Raw genomic sequence first — 22933 nt, forward strand, 5'->3', positions numbered from 1 at the left:
TTCCTGAGTGAGCAAGCCACCAGGTCCTTTCCATCATACAACAGATATAGAGAGTAAATGACAAGGAGGCATTTGCTCTTGTAAGCTACCAGGATCTTGAAAGTGACTATTAAAACCATAAGTTAATTTATCTAGAACAATCATCTTCAGTTATGTTTTAAGATTGTACAATTATTGTACCACTTCTAATTACATAAGAACATCATTTCAATCTCCCCTCCAATAGAGCAAGACATACTCTCTGCTTCAAAATGGAGAATATGTGACTTTTATTATCACGTTTTCTTCTTGTTCTATTAGGTCCTTGTGTTGCCTATTGCCTGCTCTCATGCCTGAGTTTCCACAGCTTTGCCATCATCTTTTGATTCTCAGTGAGTGTCTTCGTTAGGGTCACTATTGCTGTGACGAAACACCATGACCAAAGCAACTTGGTGAAGAAAGGGTTTATTCATCTTATTCTTCATTATCACTGTTCATCATCAACGGAAGTAAAGATAGGAATTTAAATATGGCAGGAACCTGGAGGCATGAGCTGATGTTGAGGTCATGGAGGAGTGCTGCTTACTGGCTTGCTCAGCCTGCTTTCTTATAAAACGCAGAACTACCAGCCCAGGAGTGGCCCCACCCATAATGTACTGGGTCCTCCTACATCAATCAGTAATTAAGAAAATGCCCTACACATATGCCTACAGAGCAATCTTATGGAGGCATTTTTTCAATTGAAAATCCCTCTCTGATGATTATAGCTTGTTTCAGGTTGACATAAAACTGACCAGCACTATGACTATGAAAAGAGTTCCTCTCTTTTCTATGACCAGAGCCTTCCTAGAAAGTCCAGTGTATTGTGAGTGCACAGTTGGCCTTTAATATAGGCAGATTTGGAGTACATCCCTTTTTGCCTGCGCAGATTTTTGGAGTTCTGTTTTCTTTGGACAAAGTTTCCAAATTTACCACTTACCAGCTGGTTTAGTTCCTGGGTAGAAAATATCTCTAAGTGGAGACACTAGTGCCAGTCAGTGTGCTAAAACAAGACCTACAGAGAGGAATATCTGTTGGACATGGTATTTGGCCAATATAGCTGTTTCTGCAGGGCCCAAACCTAAAGCTCCTATCATCTTCTAAATGGTGCTCAGCTGTCGCCTGGATCTGGACTATGTCTTCCTTCATGGTATTACCATATGGTAAAATATGACCCAGGATGAGTGAGAACCAAGTTAAGAATATAGAAGAGTTTCCCTGGTGAGCTGAAATTGAAATAGGAATCTTGAGAAAGAGTACGAACAGTGACTACTCCAAAACAAGATCAGGAGAGAGAGAAGAAAGAGTGTCAGGTCCTGAGAGCTCAGAACAAGAAGGTGCAGTGCCCAAAATGGAAAACCTATACCACTTAGAGTATCCAGGACTAATGGCTGTCCTTACGGTGTAACCAAGGAAGACAAGGCTAGGATGCTAGGAAAGGCCTCAAGTGTTAGACGCTAATGTCTTTATGGTACTTAAGATGAGAGTAGGGAGGATAAATTCAAATGGAAACCTAAAACAAGGACACATAGAAAACATTAGAGGTGTGTTTCTCACCACAGTTTCTGTGTAGGCTAATATTTCTCAAAGTAATGCCCATGGATAGATTGCTTTAGTGTCAAAATGGACACAGGATGACCATAGGAATAGATAGATGCCCTGAATAATAATGCCCAGACAATCAAGATGCCCCACATCGAGGAATCTGTTACAGGGGAAAGTTAAAAGCAAAAAGAAAAATAAATAAAATAAATAAGGACTCCATGGGCTGGGGAGATTGCTCAGTTAGTGAAATACTTGCCTTACAAACATGAGGACCTAAGTATGATCTCCAAAACTCATGTTAAAATGCCTTATGGAGTAGTATGTATTTGTAGGATCAGTGCTGAGGTAATGGAGTCAGGAGGACCCCTTGTCCTTACTGGCCATGCAGTCTAGCCTAATTGTTGAGCTTCAGGGCAGAGGGTGGCTCTGTCTCAAGGGAGATTGGTGTAATTTCTCAGGATAACACCTGAAGTTGTCTTCTGACCAACACACACACACACACACACACACACACACACACACACACACACACACACTCATACAAACAACACACACACACACTTGCATACACACACAGAGAGAGGGAGTAAAAATAATAAATACATTTAAAAAAGAAACAGAGAAAGCAAACATGGTTGAAATGCTAACTACATATATGATAAATGTTGCTTAACATTTTCTGTGATAGGATTTTAACTACTAAAGAATGTATTCAGCCAAGACTCAAGAAATCTTTTGGTACCAGCATTTCCATTTTCTAAAACAATAAAGCCTCATTTTTTGAGGTGACTTGGAGGTGATTTGGAGCCACATTTCTGACACAAATATATCCATGTGAGCTCCTCTGTCCATCCCTCCAACAAATAATGAGCTTAGATGTCATAGAAACAACATGGCTGCCCTTGAGATTGTCTAGGAATTTGATAAGGAAAAGAGTCAAAAAGATGTTCTGAAAGGGCTAGTTTACCCAAGTGTGCAGAGGCTGTGGAGCCAGCAAAGGAAGAAAACCCCTTTGCTGTCACATTTTGTTTTTGAAAGATACCAAGGTACATCATCTGAGTCGCCTTGAGTCCCTAGCATCCTAAGTGCCTCCTACTGCATCTATTGTTTCAACTTTTTCCACTCTGTGGGTTGCAAAACTACTCCAACTCTCTCTCTTCTTATAACCTTTATTTCCCAGTGTTTGACATCCTCATCAGCTTGAATACCTAAAATAACACACAATACTCTGAATGGAGCAAAAGGGAGAGGGAAAAAAATCACTCAAATTACCAGGGGGAGAAGATGAAAGCACTTTTCTTGTATAGGCAGAAATCAAAAACCAAGTTGTTCTGTTATTGTTTTGTTTTATTTTATTTTTCTACCAGAAGATTCAGTAGTTAGTTACAAGACTGGGGAAAGAAATGTTTCAGCTCCGAATGATGAAAGGCTTTTTAATTAAGGAGACATGAAAGATGGCTCTGCAATTTACTCTGATTGTTTTACACTTTATTTTTTTAAATCCTAAACTCTCTCATCCTAACTTCAGTAAATCCTGGGGTGGTTTCACTGCCTTTGCCTAGCTCAGTTCCTAAATGTCTGCCATTCATTTGGAGACATTGCTATGAGAGCCATCCAATTTCTTATGCCCTCTCCTTTCTTTGCAACACAGTGATTGTGAATAGGCCTGGATAATAGCACCCACTCCCTTTGCTCCTATTTTCAAGATAACAGTTTTTCCTAACTGCTGTAAACAGCCGTGACATGCAAACACAAGACAGGCTATTTACTTTCATCTAGAAACCTAGGCACCGAACCCTCTCCCACCACCACTCACCCAATTTCAGCAAAAACTGGTGGAATTTGTTGGAAATAAAATTGCATTCAAATTACACAGAACTCATGAAATGAGTCGAAAGGTCAAATTAGGTGGAAAGGTATTGCTGCTGTTTAAAACCCATTTATTTGGACTGCTTGTTAGAGAAGAGGAGATTGCTTAGGGCCTGGTCTCAAGACAGCAAGGGATCAAATCTCACAACCATTTATTTAGGTGCTAGGCCATCTGATGGAATACACAGAGGTTAACGTATACTTCCCTCATGCTTTCCAAATCTCTCCTTTTTAAATTACTTCTTTTATTTTTGAAATTATATACAATTGCATCATTTCCCTTTCCCTCTCCTCTTTCTAAACCCTCCCATATACCTTTCCTTGCTGTCTTTCAAATTCATGATCTCTTTTTTCATTAAATGCTGATATATATATATATATATATATATATATATATATATATATATATAAAACTAAATATAACCTACTCAGTCACTATATTATTATTTGTTTGTAGGTTTTCAGTGCTCATCATTTGATCATTTGGTATTGGATAACCAGTTGGTGTGCTATTCTCCAGGGAAGACTATTTCTCCCACTCAACGCATTCCTTAGTTGCCTGTAGTTTTTGGTGTAGGGTTGAGGCCTCTTGGGCTTTCCCATGACTAATATACCATGCCTATTACTGTTGTCCCCAACTCATGTTTAGGCAGTCATACTGGTGAAACTTTGTGTGTCTGACATCACAATCTCCTGATCCTCTGGCTCTTATAGTCTTTCTGACCCATCTTCTGCAATGATCCCCGAGCCTTGGGTACAGGAATTGTTTTGCAGATATATTCGTTGAGGCTGCGTTCCACAAATCTGCATGTTAGTAGATTGTGGTCTTCTTTAATTGTCTCCATATCTGTCGCAAAGAGAAGTTTACTTGATGAGGTATGAGGACTACACTTATCTTTGGGAATAAAGACAAGTATTTAGAATGTATCTATGGCTTATGCTGAATTAGTAAATTGGAGGTTAGAGGTTCCCCTCCAGAATCATGATTTCATTAGCCCTGTGTAGTTAGTTGGCTGGGTTTCCAGTACCAGTCATGGTTTCCCTCTTGTTAAATGTGTCCTAAGTCCACTTAGATAGCTGTTGTTTCCTACCAAAGCATGTGTGCTATGATTGTACATAGACACAAATCTTTTTAAAATTAATTTTTAGTTTATTATTTGAAAATTTTGTACACAAATACAGTTTATCCTCCTCATTCCTCCCCACACACTCACTCATTCCTCTCCCCCTCACAGACCTGGTTTAACACATCTTCCTCCCAGCTGAATGCCTTCTTCTGTTGTTCTTATTGTTGTTTGTTTGTGGTTTTTACATTTAGTTAGTTTGTTTATTTTACACAGGATTTCACTATGTAGCCCTTGCTGACATGGAACTCACTATTTAGATCAAGCTAACCTCAAACTCACAGACATCCTCCTGTTTCCGGGGTACTGGGAATAAAGGAGTAAGTCACAAAGCCTGATCTCCCCCTTTTATTAATTGTTCACTGAGTTCAATTAGCGCTTCTCTGGGCTTTTGCAGAAAACCATCTTAAATTCTTCACAAGGTCGTTTCTTATAGTAGCTCACATTCTCCCCTCTTTATAGTGTACTTTCACACCCTTCTTTCTATCCATTTATATTCTGTCCATTCTTTAACATCTCCACTCAAATCCAGTCTTCTTATTCAATTATGTCACTACTTACCCAGAGCCTATTGTATTTATAATGTCATCTACTCAGACATTTGCTTATATGTCATGTGTTACTTTCTATGATGTGTTGGTGAATTTTCCTTGTCTCTTAAGTAATTACAAAAGTCCTATTAGACTCCATCTTCTGCTCTAGCCTCTACCCACATGGACAGACTCACCAATGAAAGTTACCAATCCTTGTTGGAGCAAAATCAATTCCTCTCTCTCTCTCTCTCTCTCTCTCTCTCTCTCTCTCTCTCTCTCTCTCTCTCTGTGTGTGTGTGTGTGTGTGTGTGTGTGTGTGTGTGGTATGTAGATGTAGATAGAAATATAGAAAGTGAGAAAGAGGAAGAAGAAAAACAATGAGACACACAGATTGAGAGAGAGACAGACAGACAGACAGAGAGACTGAGTTTAAGAATTGAATTTTGAGCTTGGGACTGAAATATCTTATGACCCTCCCTATATGAGCAGAAGGGCCAGGAAAACTGGCATTACAGTTTCAAGCCACACTTAACAGCACTTAGCAGCCTGGGAACTATGGGAGTCCAAAGGCCTTAGACTGTAGTACCAGTGTTCACATACAGCAGAATGTGGACGCCCAGGCTCAAGCAGAGTGTTTATTGGTCATATGTACTTCCATCCTTCCTACATCTCAGCAATGTGGATGCTGCTCCCTCAATCTGAGAGAGCAGTCTTCTTTCTCAGTCTATATAGTAAAAGTCAGTCTGTTTTAAAACAACTCTCAGACACACCCAGAAATAATGTTTTGCTAGGCACTGAGGCATTTCTTAGCCTACTTTAAATTCATGCATATAATTAGGCATGACAATATTTCAAGTATTTGAAGACAAGCTAGGAATCGATTAGTTAGAACCTGGCTGAGAAAGATAGAATCGTCTTCACATTTGGGTGACTCTAACTTATCAGCCCCAGAAAACAGAGACATGTATGGAGCCATCTTTTATGCCCTTGACAGCTCTGAGTGGACCCTGGATAGACACAGAGATGTTAAAGGCTGTCAAAGCATTTGAACAAGAAGAAGCCTCTGGGAATATCAATCTCTTCCTCAACTGATGTGTGAACCCCTTTTACAAAATGTCATGAAATTGGTACCCCCCCACCTGATCCCCACTCAAAAATATTCAACAATGCCCTCCACAAGAGTTTCCTTAGATGTAATGGGCATGTGCAATTTGGCTAAGATATTCACATTTTAATTATAACCGAAGCACATCTAAAACTTACTGTGTATTTTTCTTTATTTATTTAAGACAAAGTCTTACTCTACAGCTGAGGCTGACCTAAAACCTGCAGTCTCCTGCCTCTGTTTCCCTAATGCATGCATTACGATGAAGATGGAAAATATTACATACGATATAGGTCACTGAGGAGGTGAGAATGGTTTTCAGTGACTATGACGTACTGAGATGTTCTGAAGGAGCCTTTGGCCTGACTCTAATCAGATTTGGATTATGTATTTTTAAAACACTTTAAATTTTGTTTTATTTTTACTTTTTTTTGTATGTATGTGCATGTGTATGTATATGTATGTGTGGTGTGTTTGCATGTGAGTACATGTATGTGTGTTTGTGCTCATACATTTTTTAATTTAATTATGTGGGCTCTTGGATACAGAGGTCTCAGATCTTCTACTACTGTGAATCAAGGACACTGGAGTGGGTGACTGCCCGACACTGCAGGGCAGCTTGACATCTTCCCTTCACCCCTGCTTAAGCGTGTTATGAATTCATGTTTGCTACTTTTAGTATTTGGGGGAAGTTTTTCAGTGTCTTACTTGAAGAACGAAACAAAATATACATATACTTTTCATACTAATTGAACTTTTAACAGTGCCATAAAAATTAACAGATTTCCTTAGGACATATTAATCCATACTTTGTTGTGGCTTATTCCCGGACCCTTCCATCTACTCCAACCGCTCTGTGTCCTTGGACCCTAGTGTTACCCTTCCCACTTTCAAGCCACATGTGTTCTGTTATCTCCCCTGTTACCATCCCACTCATTAAAGCCTCATTTTTTAAAGGCTGTTTTTAAAACTCTCTTAATGGGCCCTTTTCTAGTTCCCTGGCCTCTATACTCATTCCTACCCCAGTATACATATGTAACCACTCAAACCTTGGATCTATGTAGAAGACAAAATACACAGCCTTTGCCTTTAGCTTAACGCAGGTCCATCTTTTACTCAATTTTCATAATTTAATTTTCTTTTAAAAAATGCCTGTAGTCCAAATTCACATCAACTGTTTGGTTTTGGAAAATGCTATGTAAATCCAATACAATATGTCTACAATAATCAACTATCTTTAGTTCTTACCTGTTTTCTAAATTTTCCTCAATGTGTGGGCTGCTTCCTCTACTATGCTAGATAAAGGTATATTTAACATTTTGCAATTCTAAAAGGCTTTAAAGACTGCATCCCTCTTAGCTGAGAGTTTAGGCAAACTTTGTCCTAATTCAGACTTTCTTCTGCACTATCTCTTGACAATGTGATTTTTATGAGATAAGGATGTCTTGGCAGGGCTGGGAGCTATCTTCTAATTTACATGTTTCTTGCACTTGGTAAAATGATATGGTGGAGAACCACCACCCCATCTCTGCACCACATAAAATTGCAATTATCCAGGTGTTAGAAATCTTTAAATTTTTGCTTTTTTCCCCACAGTTGTTTGCTTAATTGAAGGAAAAGAAAAATATAAAAAGCTTACAGAAAAGCAATCAAAGTTTGAAGTATGCTTTGGGACTGGTTAGAGTAACTAGATTCAATGACTATTTGCTGGCTCTACTTATGTTCCTTTCTGTGCAGGAAAGGACCGTGTATTGGAAAGGGCTGCTGCCTACAACTGTTTTAGCCCATAATGATGCCACAGAGTAAAGGGTGCCAACGTTATACAAGTTCTCATTCCATAAAGTGGAAAAGGGAAGGCATGAGAGATGGAGTGCCTGTTGCCTTTGGGATAGCCATGGTGAAACCTCTGGTTCTTGAGTGATCTAGGCCTTGTTCACTCTCAGTCACAAAGCAAAACTGAAAAGAGCTGATCCCGATCCCTTTCCAGATCATTGCCATTTCATGTACTTTCGAAACCCATTTCTCTGTACAAGACTCTCAGGCCCAGGTGCCTAGGAGATACTTTATAATACCTCCGCTTTGTGTTATTTTGCAACAAAATTACTGTCTGTTTCTGAGACTGTGAAAAGTTGTTTGGTTGGGCAGAATAAAGTGATGCAGTAAGGATCTGGAGAGGTAGCTCAGCAATTAAGAGCACTGGCTATTCTTCCTGAGGACCCTGGTTCAGTTCTCAGCATTCACATGGCAGCTCATGCCTATCTGTGACTCCAGTTCCAGGGCTTCTGACACTCTCACACAGATGTACATGCTGGTAAAATATCAATGAACATAAAATAAAAATAAGTTATTTTGAAAGTGCAATAAAAGATCAACAAAATGTATATGTAAACAATTTTAGCAGGTCTCTACCATTTGTGGAAATGCAGGACAACTACATGCTCTTCATAATTGATAAAACTGTATACTGTATGTGTGTATGATATAATTATAGATTCACATATGTTGTTTTTGCTTATATATGGGTCTCCTTGCATATGTGTGCATGGAGGTGTGAAGGTCAGAGATTGCTATGGGTATCTTTCTTGATGGCTTTTTACCTTCATTTGTGTGTGTGTGTGTGTGTGTGTGTGTGTGTGTGTGTGTGTTCAAATGCTTTGTCTCTTAACCATTTCATGTGTGTACTAATAGTATTATGGTAGCATTCACTTCTGTTTGCCGATGCCTCTCCCATTTGATATGGATTCTCTGACTGAATCTGGAGCTCATCCATTTGTTTAGGCTGTTTGGCTAATAACCAGCTATAGGAATCCACCTGTCCTCACTTATCCTACCAAGTGCCAAGGTTACAGAGACATGCAAAAGTGTCTGGCTTCATGTGGGTGCTGGTGGGTCTGAACTCAGGTCCTCAAGCTTGCATGGCAGGCACTCTACTGACTGAGCCATCTCCCCAGCCCCAAAGTGAATATATTAGAATTGCCATGCATGAGTTTGTGTAGCTCAAAGTTTTCTTGTGTCCTGCCTGGCCTGCAATCAGGACAAATCTCTCTCACCTGACAATCCCACAGCTAATATTATTTTTAAACTATGGCCAAGGCAGGCTTCTTGATATCTAGTTCTTGTATCTTAAATTAACCCAGAATTTCTATAAATCTATACTTTGCCACATGGCTTGTGACTTACCGGTACTTTTACATCTTGCTTCTCATGGTACTGGCTGGAGTATTTGTGGGTTGAAGTTACCCACATTGACCTTAGATGTTAGATCAGGAGTGGGATTGGAGGAAACTATCTTCTTTCTCACTTAATTTGGTCTCTTTTCTGTCCCACCCTCCTTTTTTTTCCAACACAGGGTTTCTCTGTGTAGCTTTGGAGCCTGTCCTGGAACTTGCTCTGTAGACCAGGCTGGCCTCGAACTCACAAAGATCCACCTGGCTCTGCCCCCTGAGTGCTGGGATTAAAAGTGTGTACCACCCCCCCAATTCTTATTTCTTTTTTTAAATATATACTTTTTATTGATTCTTTGGGAATTTCATATCATGCACCACAATCCATCCATTTCCTAGTCCCTCTGTATCTGCCCTTCACCCTTGTAGCATCCCTCTGCAAAGGAAAACTTAAAAAGATTAATAAGAACTTATTAATAAGTTTTTACTTAATAAGTTTTTACTTTACTTAATAAGAACTAAAAATATACAAATAATAATATTAACTAAAAAAGAAACAAATGAGTATCACCTCTTCATTAGTCTTAGTGGCATTGGGAGCTGCTGTGTATTATGCAGTACACTCTTCTGTCCAAACAGCTTTACTTGCAAATGTTCATTGTGTAGTGTGTTGTTGGTCAGGTTCAAGACCTCTGGCTTCTGGTACACCACCCATACTGGATACTCACCAAAACTCTTCTCAGATATCCTACTGTTGCCCGAGTTGTGGAGATCCTGAAGCTATGGTTCCAAAGGACTAGTCCCTTGACACACTCCAGCAGGTCATAGATGAGGTAGGTGTTGGGGAGTGCCAACTCAAAGCCGTGGATGTAGCCTAGGTGGTGGCTGAGTTAATCAGTCTGGGCTGCTGGGATCACCCCCTTCATATGAGGAACAGAGCCAGTTCTTTCATGCTCCATGCCCAAGTTCGGGGGACAGCTCTCTTATGAGGGGTGGGGCCAGCTCTCACCTGCTGTGGTTATCCCAAGGCCTACAAGGGTTATGGTGACATCCAGGCCAAAGCTGCTGCTGTTGGCCATCCCCTGTCAAGTCCTAAATCTTTCTTTTTTTTAAAGTTTTTTTTTGTTTTAATTTTATGTGTATGTATTTTGGTAGCATGTATGTTTATGTACCATGTGTGTGCCTGGTTCTCACAGAGGCCAGAAGTGGGTATCATTTCCCTTGGAACCAGAGTTAGAGAGGGTTATGAGTTACTTCATATGGATGCTGAGAACTGAAAAAGGGACTTGTGTAAGAGTAGCAAACTCCCGCTGGTTTCTGGTGTACTCCAGTGTATGTCATCTGGTGATCAGCTGAGGGGCTTGAACATCAGATACTGGATAGTTCAGCTTCTTGACTTTGTACAAAAGGACACACCTTCACCTCTTCCCCTTATTCTTGTCTGTGTCATTTTCAAGTCTGAAGATTGCACCACCAATCAACTTGACATTGACATATTGATTAACAAACAAAAAGATACTGTGTTCAGTACAGATAAGTTCTTTTTAATGAGGTTCAAGGCAAAAACAAACAGAATCAGAAACTAAAGAGAGATTGGTGCTGGACAGAAGTTTTGAGTACAGCCTACTCTGGCTATTTCCACAAGTGTATGCACATCACATATGCACTATTTCCTTCTAGCTCTTTAATTTCTAGGCATGTCCATTCTCTAGGAGAATATGCTGAACCCTAAGTCTGACCGCCTTCCTCATCACACACTCATCAATTCTATCTCACCATACTTCTAACCTTCTGTTTATTTAAGCTTACGCTTAGAAAACAGCTTCCTCATGGACCACAAGGGCTCTCACTAGCCCTCAGTTGCAGCTGCTGACACTACTTGAATGTCTTCATCCTTTCTCTTGGTAGGACTCTGATTGGCTCAATTAAGCTTTTCACACAAGTGTTATAGGTTTCAAGCCAGAGTCATTTTGTTTAATGCATGTCTTTAACGCTTTTGCTGTGAGAGTACAGTTTGTTTCTATGTTACTACTTACAGCATTAGCATCTATATTCTCTTTTATCTGTTTGTAAGTCCTATTGATCTGTGAACTGATGTGAATGCAAGAAGCATCTCCATCATATTATCATTGTGCAGCACCATATCCAGAACACTGTTAGCTCTGCCCAACAGAAAGAATATGAGCCACCAACAAACATAGTATTAAACTAACTCTTAATGACTTGTTATATCCGTAGATCAATACATTGCTCAATCCTCATCAGAGAAGCTTCTATTTGTAGTAGATAGTGATTTAGTCAGAGACTAAGGACAGCCAAGGTGCAGAGAATAAGAGACTGCAGAATGTTCAGCCTTAAATGGGATATTTATATCACATTTTCTTCTCCCAAGGCTCAGGGATCATTGCATAATAGGGGACCAGAAAGATTGTAAGAGCCAGAAGTAGTGGATGACTACAAAGGAAGGGGTGTGCTCTGGACATAGCAGGGCAGCTGCACATATGAAACATGTCTCCACTAGAGTACGGCAAACCTACCACAGTAGGTTATGAATATTGCAACTGAAGCATGAGACAAACACCTTAAAATAGACTTTATGAATAGGATAAAGGTCCCTAAGGAGGAAATTATAGATCCCTTAAAGAAATATATGAAAACACAATCAGTAGAAACAAATGAATAAAACAGTACAATACCTAAAAGTGAAAATACAATCAATAAGAAAACCCAACCTGAGGAAAATTAGAAAATGAAAAACTTAGAGACTTGAACAGGAGTCTTAAAGGCAAGCCTCACCAACAGAACACAAGGGATGAAAGAGACAATCTCGGGCATTGAATACAGGATAGAAAAAATGGATATTGCAGTCAAAGAAAATGTTAAACTTAAAAAAAATCCTAACACAAAATATTCAGAAAATCTATGACACTACAAAAAGACCAAATGTACAAATAATAGGAAAAGATGAGAGAGAAGAATCCCAGCTCAAAAGCACAGCAAATATTTTCAACAAAATCATAGAAGAAAATTTCCATAACCTAAAGAAGGAGATGCCTATCAAAGTAGAAGAAGCTTACAGAACACCAAAGATACTGGACCAAAAAATAAATTCTACTTGCCAAATAATCATCAACATACTAAACATAGTGAAGAAACAATATTAAAAGCTGCAAGGAAAAAGACCAAATAACATATAAAGGCAGACCTATTAGAATAACAGCTGAATTCTCAATGAAGACTCGAAAAGCCAAAAGGGCTTGGACAGATTTTCTCCAGATTCTAAGAGATTACAGATGCCAGAACAAACTACTATACAAAACAAAACTTTCAATTATAATAGATGGAGAAAATAAGACAGTCCATGATAAAACCAAATTTAAGCAACATCTATCAACAAATCCAGACCTACAGAAGGTGCTAGAAGGAAAAGTCTAACTTGAAGAGGTTAATGACACAGAAGAAAATACAAAGAATAAATAACTCCAGATTAGCAAATCAAAAGAGAAAAAACACACACACCACCACCACCACCACCACAACAACAACAACAGCAACATCTGTAACTGGGGTCAGAGCTTTCTGTCCCATAAGCCTGATTATACCCAGCAGCTGCTTCTCAAATAACCATACAGAGGCTTATAGTAACTATAAATGTTTGGCCAATGGCTGAGGCTTAATATTAACTAGCTCTTATATTTAAATGAATCCATTCCTGATACTCTATTATTGTCATACAGTCCATGGCTCACTGGTCCTCCAGCATCCTGCTTCTTGGGGGGATTGCAATGTCTGTCTCCCACTGCAACTCCATCTTTCTTTCTCCCTGTATCTCCATTTGACTTTCCCACCCAGCCTTATTCTGCCTGGATATTGGCCAAATCACCTTTTATTATCAACCAATGAAAGCAACACATATTCACAGTTCACAGAAGGATCCTCCCACAGCACTTTTCCCCTTCTGTCTAATCAACAAGGAAGGTTTTAACTTTAACATAGTAAAATTATATATAACAAAACAGTTATCAAGTAAGAATTATAGTTACAGTATCTAGTCTATTTGTATTTGACAAAATCAGAGAAAATACTCAATTATCTATCTTACCTTGGTGAGTGTAAAGTTTCATATCCAATTTACTTTTTATCATAATTAAGCAAAACCATAATTATAATTATCTAGTCTTCATCTACATAAAAGATGCAAGAATGATGAAATTTTACCTACTGAAAGGGAACTTAAACTGCCTGAAGAGTCACCCAAAGTTCCACTGCAACATTGGGGTATCCAACTCTGGCCTACAGGCCTAACATGTCTGACAGACCTATTTTGGAAGCAGGAAAATTTAAAGGACTGTTCTACCCTGTCTTGGCAAAGTTTGGTAATCACTTTTCTTTGTGTCTTGCCTGTCCAGATTGGACAGTGTACCTACTGTCAGCAGCTGAGGAAAGGGCAGGTTTTTGCCCAATAGGCCAGTTTTGCCAAAAAGAAAACAAACTTCATATGGAGTGTATTTGGTGCCCATTATCCTCTTGGGAATAGATTGGTGCTGCCAGGAGCAGACATGTCTCACTGTCATGAAAAGCCTTAGATTATTAAAACATTTTAAACAACATATTTTGTAGTCTTTGAAGTGTTTGAAGATCAACTATCTATTTGGAAACATATCTCTGCATGCCTAGGAAACCTAAATAACATGACTATAAATTTGGCAAGCATGGTATTAATCTATGTAGCTTAAGGACTAAAGCTTCACATTATTAAAAAAAATGGCAGAGGTAATACCTTATGCAAAAATAGAAACAGATGTACAGTATAAGGACAATAACCTCAAAATTTCAAAAATATACAAAAATACCTTAACCAGAGTTAGAAATGTATAATGCAATATGACAAAAATAGCCTTAGTCTGCACCAATATACAAAAATATCCTAAACAGAAGTAGGGAGATATATATATATATATCATAACAAAAATAATTTTACATTTGAATCAATATACAAAACCATTTTAAACAGAGGTAGAAACATATGCACAATATAACAAAAATAATTTTGATTTTGCGTCAATATACAAAAATATCTTAAACAGGAATAGAAATACATATATACACAGTATAACAAAAATAACTTTGACTCTTGTATCAGTATACAAGAATTCATACCAATGTAAATTATTAAAATGATAGTTTTTTTTTAGTTTACAAGTAGAATTAGTAATCTACCTTTTAATCCTATCATATCTATTCCCCCTTTTTTCTATTCCAAATGAGATCCCTGAGTCTAATATCTATTGTTTAGCTTTTTTCCTGACCATTATCCATAATAACTTTTAACCAATCCCCCTAAACAATGAGAAACATTCATAATTTATTTTTGGGAATGTGGGCATAGTTCTCTAGACTACTTCTTGCTGATTGAGGACATTGGTAATCTTTGAGGGACACTGAGAAATTTAGGATTGTGGCCAAGTCCTGATTGGAGTATTTTGTGAGCTTGGATTATCTCAGCCAGCAACCTTGAAGCTGTTCCAGATGCAGAACTCAGAGGAAACTGTAACAGAGTTGTATTGAGACATTGGATCATCTGGGACATCTGCTTTTATTGATGTCTGGTCCCCTTGTTCTGAAAGTATATACAATTTTAAGGGTAACATACATATTTATATTAATACAAATATACTGTATTGCTAAAGATAATTTTTGTTTTGTTTGAGCAGGTAAAATACACATTATATGTCTGTAGTTACTTTAGGTTTACTTTTCCATGTCTGTAGTGAGGATTTCAGGGGGTCTTCCTTGATCAAACCTGATTTTCCTTAACCCAGAATGAGTCCACAGCCTCTCATTTCCTGTGGAAACAAAAACACAACTCCTCCTCTAAAGTGATACACGTTTTAACATAAATTTTGGAATCAAGATATATTTCAAATATATAGGTTGGTTTAATTTAGGACTTTACAATCAAATGTCTTTCAGCAGTAAGCTCATTAACAGTATCTCCATTTATTTTTCCCACTCAGGCTTATTCTGCCTGACTATAAGCTAACTCAGCTTTTATTATCAACCAATGAGAGCAATACACATTCACAATGCACAGAAGGATCCTCCCACATCAAACAACAAATTAACAGGAAACAACAAACACTGCTCATTGATATCTCTCAACAGCAATGGTTACAATTCCCCCAACATAAGCACAAACTACCAGAATGGATGACAAAACAGAATCCTTCCTTCTGCTTCATCTAAGAAACATACTTTACCATCAAGGATAGATATCACCTCACATAAAAGGATAGAAAAAAGATATTCCAAGCAAATGAACCAAAGAGACAAACTGGTGTCACCATTCTAAGATCTGACAAAACAGACTTCAAAACAAAAGTAATCAGAAGAGATAGGGAAGGACACTACATAATCATCAAAGCAAGGAGAATCCACCAAGAGAAGACTGCAATTCTTAACATCTATGCACCCAAAGCAAAGGCACCTAAGTTAGTAAAAGAAACACTAGTACAGTTTAAATTGCATATTGAACCTCACACATTGATAGTGGGAGATTTCAATATCCCACTCTCATCAATAGACAGTTCATTGAGACAAAAACTAAACAGAGAAATGCTGGAGTTAACTGAAGTCATAAACCAAATGAACGTATTTCATCTCCAATCAAAAAAAATATACTGTCTTCTCAGCACATCATGGAACTTTCTCCAAATTTGACCATATACTTGGCCCCCATGCAAGTCTCAACAGTTATAAGAAAATCAAAAACACCATTCTGCATCTTATTTGATGACTACAGATTTAAACTGAATATTAACAATATCAGAAAAATATCAGAAAGCTTACTTGCTTGGGGAAACTAAACTCACCACTAAATGAAAAATTTCAAGACATAAATTAAGAAAGAAATTGAAGACTTTCTAGAATTGAGTGAAAATGAGTAAAAAGCATACCTAAACTTATGTGAAACAATGGAAGTGGTTCTAAGAGGCAAGCTTATAGCACTAATTACCGACATTAACAACAAAAAAGGAGGTATCTCATACTAGCAACCTAACAGCACACCTGAAACCTCTAGAACAAAAAGAAGAAATCACTCACAAAAGGAGTAGAAGGCAAGGAGTAACCAAATGTAGAGCTGAAATCAATAAAATTGAAACAAAGAAATAAAAAAAATGAGGAAAAAGTTGGATCTTTGAGAAAATCAGTAAGATTGACAAATCCTTGTCCAAGTTAACTAAAAAATGGAAAGAAAAGATCCAAATTAAAGAAAAAAAAAGAAATAAAAAGGAGATATAAGAGATACCAAGGAAACCCAGAGAATCACAAGGGCATACTTTAAAAATTTATACTCCACTAAATTCAACAATCTAAAAGAAATGAATAATTTTCTCAATGCCTACCACTTAACAAAGGTTAAGTCATCGTCAGATAATCAATTAAACAGATCCGAAATCCTTAGTAAAATGAAAGTAGTAAATAAATGTCTCAGAACCACACCCCCCCCCAAAAAAAAGTTGGGAACCAGATGGGTTTTAGTGAAGAATTCTACAAGACTTTCAAAGAAGAGTTAAAACCAAACTCCTCAAATTATTCTACAAAATAGAAACAGAAAGAACATTGTTCAATTTCTTTTATGAGGTCATAGCTACTCTGGTACCCAAACCACATACTCAACAGAGAAAGTACAGACCAACTTCCCTTATGAACATAGATGCAAAAATTCTCTATATAATACTTACAAACAGAATCAAAAAACACATCGAAAAGATCATCTACCATGCATCTACCATGATCTAGTAGGCTTCATCCCAGAGATGCAGGGCTGGTTCAACATAAGTAAATCAACCAGTGTAATTCACTACATTAAACAACAGTAGTTTACAGAAAGCCCATAGGTAACATCAACATAAATGGAAAAAAATTTAAAGCATTTCCACTACAATCAGGAACAAGACAAGGTTGTCCATACTCTGAAGTCTTAGGTAGAGCAACAAGACAACTGAAGGAGATCTAAGGGAATACAAATTAGAAAGGCAGAAGTCAAAGTATTGTTATTTGCAGATGATATGATAATATACGTAAGTGACCCTAAAAATTCCATCAGGAAACTCCTACAGCTGATAAACATATTCACCAAAGTAGCTGGATACAAAATTAACTCTCAAAAAGTCAGTAGCCCTCCCATATACAAATGATAAATGGAGTGAGAACACAATCAAGGAAACATCATCTTTCACAATAGCCTCATGTAATATGAAATGTCTTGGGATAATTCTAACCAAGGAAAAGAAAGACTTGTTTGATAAAACCTTTCAGATATTTAAGAAAAAAATGAAAAAGATATTAGACTATGGAAAACTCTCTCACGCTCCTAGATTGGTAGGAATAATATAGTAAAATATGGCCATCCTACCAAAAGCAATCTACAAAGTCAGTGCAATCTCCACCAAAATTCCAGCACAATTCTCCACAGATCTTGAAAGGACAATATTCAGCCTAATATGGGAACACAAAAAACTCAGGATAGCTAAAACAATCCTGAACAATAAAAGAACTACTGGAAGTCTTACCATCCCTGATTTTATGTTGTACTGCTGAGCTATAGTAATAAAAACAGCATGGAACTGGCATAAAAACAGGCAAGTTGATCAAGGGAATTGAATTGAAGTCCTAGACATAAACCCATACACCTCTGTGTTGTGGTTTATTTTTGCTCTTTTGGGGGGTCTGCCACCCAGCTCCCAAATAAATCACACATGGAGGCTTATTCTTAATTATCAATACCCACCCAGCATTAGCTTGGCTTATTTCTTGCCAGCTTGCCTTAACTTATCCTGTCTACTTTTTGCCTCTTGGCTTTTCCCATTCTCTTACTTCTGTAAATCTTACTCTTACTCCATGGCTTGCTGTGTAGCTAGGTGGCTGGCCCATGAAGTCCTACTCCTTCTCTTGCTATTTATTTTCTCTCTTTCCCAGATTTCTCCTTCTATATATTCTCTCTGCCTACCAGCTCCCGCTATCCTTTGTCCTGCCTTCCCATTGGCCATTCAATTCTTTATTAGACCATCAGATGTTTTACATAGGCACAGTAACACAATATCACAGAGTTAAACAAATGCAACATAAACAAAAATAACACACCTTAAAATAATATTCTACTATACCTATGGACACCTGATTTTTAGTTAAGAACCCGGAAATACCCACTGGAAAAAAAAAAGATAGCATCTTCCACAAATGCCTGTTCAAACTGTATGACTGTCTGGAGAAGAACCCAAATACATCCATACTTATCACCCTGCACAAAACGCTACTCCAAATGGATTAAAGACCTCAACATAAAACTAGATACGCTCAACATGATAGAAGAGAAAGTGAATAGCTTTGACCTCATTGACACAGTAAAAGAGTTTCTGAACAGAACACTGTTAGCATTGTATAAACATGATGGATGTAGTTAGGTATTCATTAATCTCATGTTCAAATTGGAAATACAAAATTTCAAAGGCACAATGAAAGTATTTTATATATTTGGTATTTATTTATTTATTTATTTATTTAGTTAGTTAGTTAGTTAGTTAGTTAATGTTTCTATTAGTTCCTTAAACACCTTTCTACAAATTCTGTTTCAGGGTACTGTAGAGATAGTTCTGTAGTTAAGAGTACTAGTGCCTCTTGAAAAGGACTGTAGTTTGTTTCCCAAAAATTTCCAACTGTCTATATCTTCAGTTCCAAGGGATTCAACGCCCTCTTCTGACCTCTGTGAGCATCAGGCATGGTGCACACAGCACACATACATACATGCAGATAAAACACTCCTACACATAAAATAAAACAAATCATTAAAGAACTTTATAAAAACCATTTTACAATAATATGGAAGATTTTTAACTGGTCCTCCATTTGTTACGATGTACAATTTGAAATATAATTTTAAGTACTCTCATCCATTTATTTCTGTTCTAAGAATATAATACAATAGATACATATCACTTGATAGAAGAATGATTGATGAATTTAATCAATGAGCATTGAAGATTCTTTAAATTGTATGGAGGAAGGGAAAAGAGAAAGTAGCAAAGATTTTTTTTTAACATTTAGTTATTTTTCTGTATGTGTTTCTGTGTGTGTATAGCACATACATGTGTTTAGGTGTGGGGAGTTATGGCATATGCGTGGGAGTGTTTAATTTGTGTCTACTTGTATCCCTGGAGGCAAAAAGGAAGTATTGGGTCCTGTGGAGCTGAAGTTACCGAAGGTTCTGAGCTGCTGTGCGTGGATACTGAGAACCCAGTTCCAGTCCTCTGAAAGAACAGCAAGTGCTCTTAACCACTGAGCCATCTCTCCAGCTTCAGCAAGGAGATCTTCATTAACAAGCAACTACTTTATACCAGGCATGCTGAGGAAAGTTCTTTTAGTTATTGTAATGCTTAGAAAAAGCCTTCAAGGTAGTTTCAGGAAACCTTTTTCAATGATGTTAATTATCTTGTCTAGTCTTATAAAGTAAAAAGTAGATCAGAAATAGAATCTAGGGGTGCTTGACTCTTAAAGCTAATGTAATTCTTTAAAGAAAAAAAATATTAAAGCCACGTTACCATCCCACAGCTGCTCTGATTGGTGATGCAGACAGAATGAAATAATAAAAGAGATTCCAAAATGAAACCCAGCAACAATTTACAGGATGTGGAAAAGGTAAAGACTGTGTGTAAGATGCTCCGTAAGGTTGATAACTCCACTGCACAGGAATAGGTACCTCATTACCCATGTCTCCATCCTAAACTTCATCGCCTACTCCCTGTTAATAATGCAAGCATTTAAATTTTTATTGGATTGCAAATTAGCATACGGGTCATGAGCCTGACTTCACAACTGTCATATTCAAAATGCGAATGGAATGAATCTCTTCCTGCTTATAGTCAAGTCCTCTATTTGTACTATTGGAATATGCCTAATGGGAAGGAGCGACACACTTGATGGAAGGGAAAATATCATGAAGTTAACATTTGTAGTGTCATCAATTTCAATTTCCATTGGATCTCAGTTTAAAATGGCACTTGGGTAGTTGCCTCCGATGCATCATCTTGCAAATTCTTACTTAAATATCAACATTAAAAAAGATGGTAATACACATCTCCAGAAACTAAAACTTACAATGAGAATTCGCCAGATCAGAGAGGATATCGACTAAATTTAAATCCAGAGAAGCACAATCAAAAAGATAAACTAATAACGTTTATTCCCAGGAAACAAACAAACAGTGCTTCTCTGGAAAGAGATAAGAAAATACTTACCTATTTGTATTCTCTTGAGCTATAACTAGCTCTTAAATATTATAACAAAATATTGTATGCAGTAATCTTTTTACTGGGTGTGTTTATTTTGTAGCAATCAAAGTGTGAAACTGATGCCTGTGGCATCTCTTTCCATATTCTTTCAGAAATGTTAATTCCAGAAAGCACCAGGACCCAAGACAGGAGAAAGTATGCATGGCGCAGCCAGATAAGGTTTTACCATAACAAGTAGCAGCATGTCCACTTCTAACGCTGCTGTTCCTGTGGCTGGTGATGATAACAATGGAGAATCACAGACTTGGGAGGTGGAGAAAGTCAAGAATCCCATCACGCATATTAAATCTTCACAACCACAGTTGGTGAGATGTATGGAGAACTTGAATTCAGGAAATTAAGCATCTTGCTACGGATTATGCAGATGATATGCATACAGCATGCTTCTGAGGCTGAGGCTAGGCTGCAGAAGATGCTCTTCTGGGCTCAAGCACAGCTTGACATTGATTCTGCCACCTGTCCTGAGACCTAATTTTTTTTTTTCTTCAGACTAGCTGCTCAACCATCAATGAGTCCCCAACTTCCTCATCAGTAAAATGGGGGTTGTTACACTCATCACAACAGATAATTGAAGAATGAAGAAAGGATGGGGAGTTGCACAGGGGATAAAAGTGCCTGCTGTGCAAGCCTGGTGGTGTCATCGGTATCCATGTAAAAGCTGTATGCAGTAGCTCAAATGTCTCTAATCCCAGAGTGCCTAAAAGAAATAGGAGACTTTATCTTGACTCCCCCTCCTCTTGCTTATATAATCCCTCCTCCTTCTCTTCAACTGGACGCCCAGAGCTCGGACCAGCACTTGGCTGTGGATATCTGCATCTGCTTCCATAGGTTACTGGAAAAAGGTTCTACGATGACAATTAGGGTAGTCACCAATCTGATTACAGGAGAAGTCCAGTTCAGGCACAGTCTCCACTATTGCTAGGAGTCTTAGCTGGGGTCATTCTTGTGGATTCCTGGGAGTTTCCATGGCACCAGGTTTCTCCCTAACCCCATAATGGGCCCCTCTATCAAGATATCTCTTTGCTTGCTCTCCCTCTTCCTTCCTCCCGAAGCTCTATCATCTCATCCTTTATGTTCCCATCCCCTAGCCCCATGATGGGGAAACACACAGAGACAGCTGAATAGAGCTCTGAGGAGCTCAGTGACTCTAGACCAATGGCTAGGGAGCCTGCATGGGACCGACCTAGGCTTCTGCATGTGGGTGACAGTTATGTAGCTTGGTCTGTTTGTGGGGCCCCTAGCAGTGGAACCAGGATCTGTTCCTGGTGCATGAGCTGGTTTTTTTTGAACCTATTCCCCATACAGGGATGCCTCACGCAGCCTTGATGCAGAGGGGAGGAGCTTGGTCCTGCCTCAACTTGATATGCCATGCTTTGTTGACTCCCATGGAGGCCTGCCCCTTTCTGAACAGAGAGAGGAAGAGTGGATGGAGGAGGAGTAAAAGGGGTGGGATGGGGAACAGGAAGAGAGGAGGGAGGGAGGGGAAAACGGTTGATACATAAAATGAATTTGAAAAAAATGAAATTAAATGCCAAAATTTAAAAAAAAAGAAAGAAATGGGAGACTGAGACAGTAGAATCTTTAGAAAATAACAGACCAGTCAGTTTATAGTATACAGTAGTGAAGAGAGTCTGTCTCAATGAAGGTAGAATGGCTAAGACCAACACTGAAAAATTCACCTTTTCATGTGCCTGGTGGCAAGCACTGTCTTGCAACCACACATGACCATATATACACACACATGTGCATGCGTGCTCACACATGCGCACACACACACACACACACTACACACACACACACACACACACACACACACACACGAGTGAAGGAATAATGGTGGACGTAATTGAACACTGAGAAGCAAATATAAGAGCTTGATGATTGCATATTGTTCCAAATACCTACAGCATTGAAGGTGCATGTTACTTACTAAAAAGTGCTTGCTGGATGTTAGGTCTAAAGGTGCCCCCCAGAATATCAGTGCTGGTGACAATGTCTTAAACAGAAGGACTCTGACCAGGTAAACAGAAAGATTGTTATTGGAGAAATAGGAAAAACTAAACTCAGCAATCCTCAGGAATCTCATAGGGCATGTTTCTGTTTACTGAGAAAACCAGTACCTCCCTTATCTGCACCCATGATCAACTGCCTCAGGCAAGGAAATCTAGTTCCCACTTAATCCGAATAGCTTACATTAGCTCAAAGTCCTTTGTCCTGCTGACTA

General features: G+C 38.3%; 1 long non-coding RNA gene across 1 annotated transcript; it reads left to right on the top strand.

Annotated features, from left to right (window-relative positions):
- Positions 1-302: 302 nt before the first annotated feature.
- LOC131907077 (uncharacterized) lies at positions 303-21434 on the top strand. Its single transcript, XR_009378283.1, has 3 exons — positions 303-371; positions 19970-20056; positions 20802-21434. It is a non-coding gene; the product is annotated as an uncharacterized LOC131907077 (long non-coding RNA).
- Positions 21435-22933: the final 1499 nt, after the last annotated feature.

Source organism: Peromyscus eremicus, chromosome 3 (assembly GCF_949786415.1).
Source record: "Peromyscus eremicus chromosome 3, PerEre_H2_v1, whole genome shotgun sequence".
NCBI classification, from domain to species: domain Eukaryota; kingdom Metazoa; phylum Chordata; class Mammalia; order Rodentia; family Cricetidae; genus Peromyscus; species Peromyscus eremicus.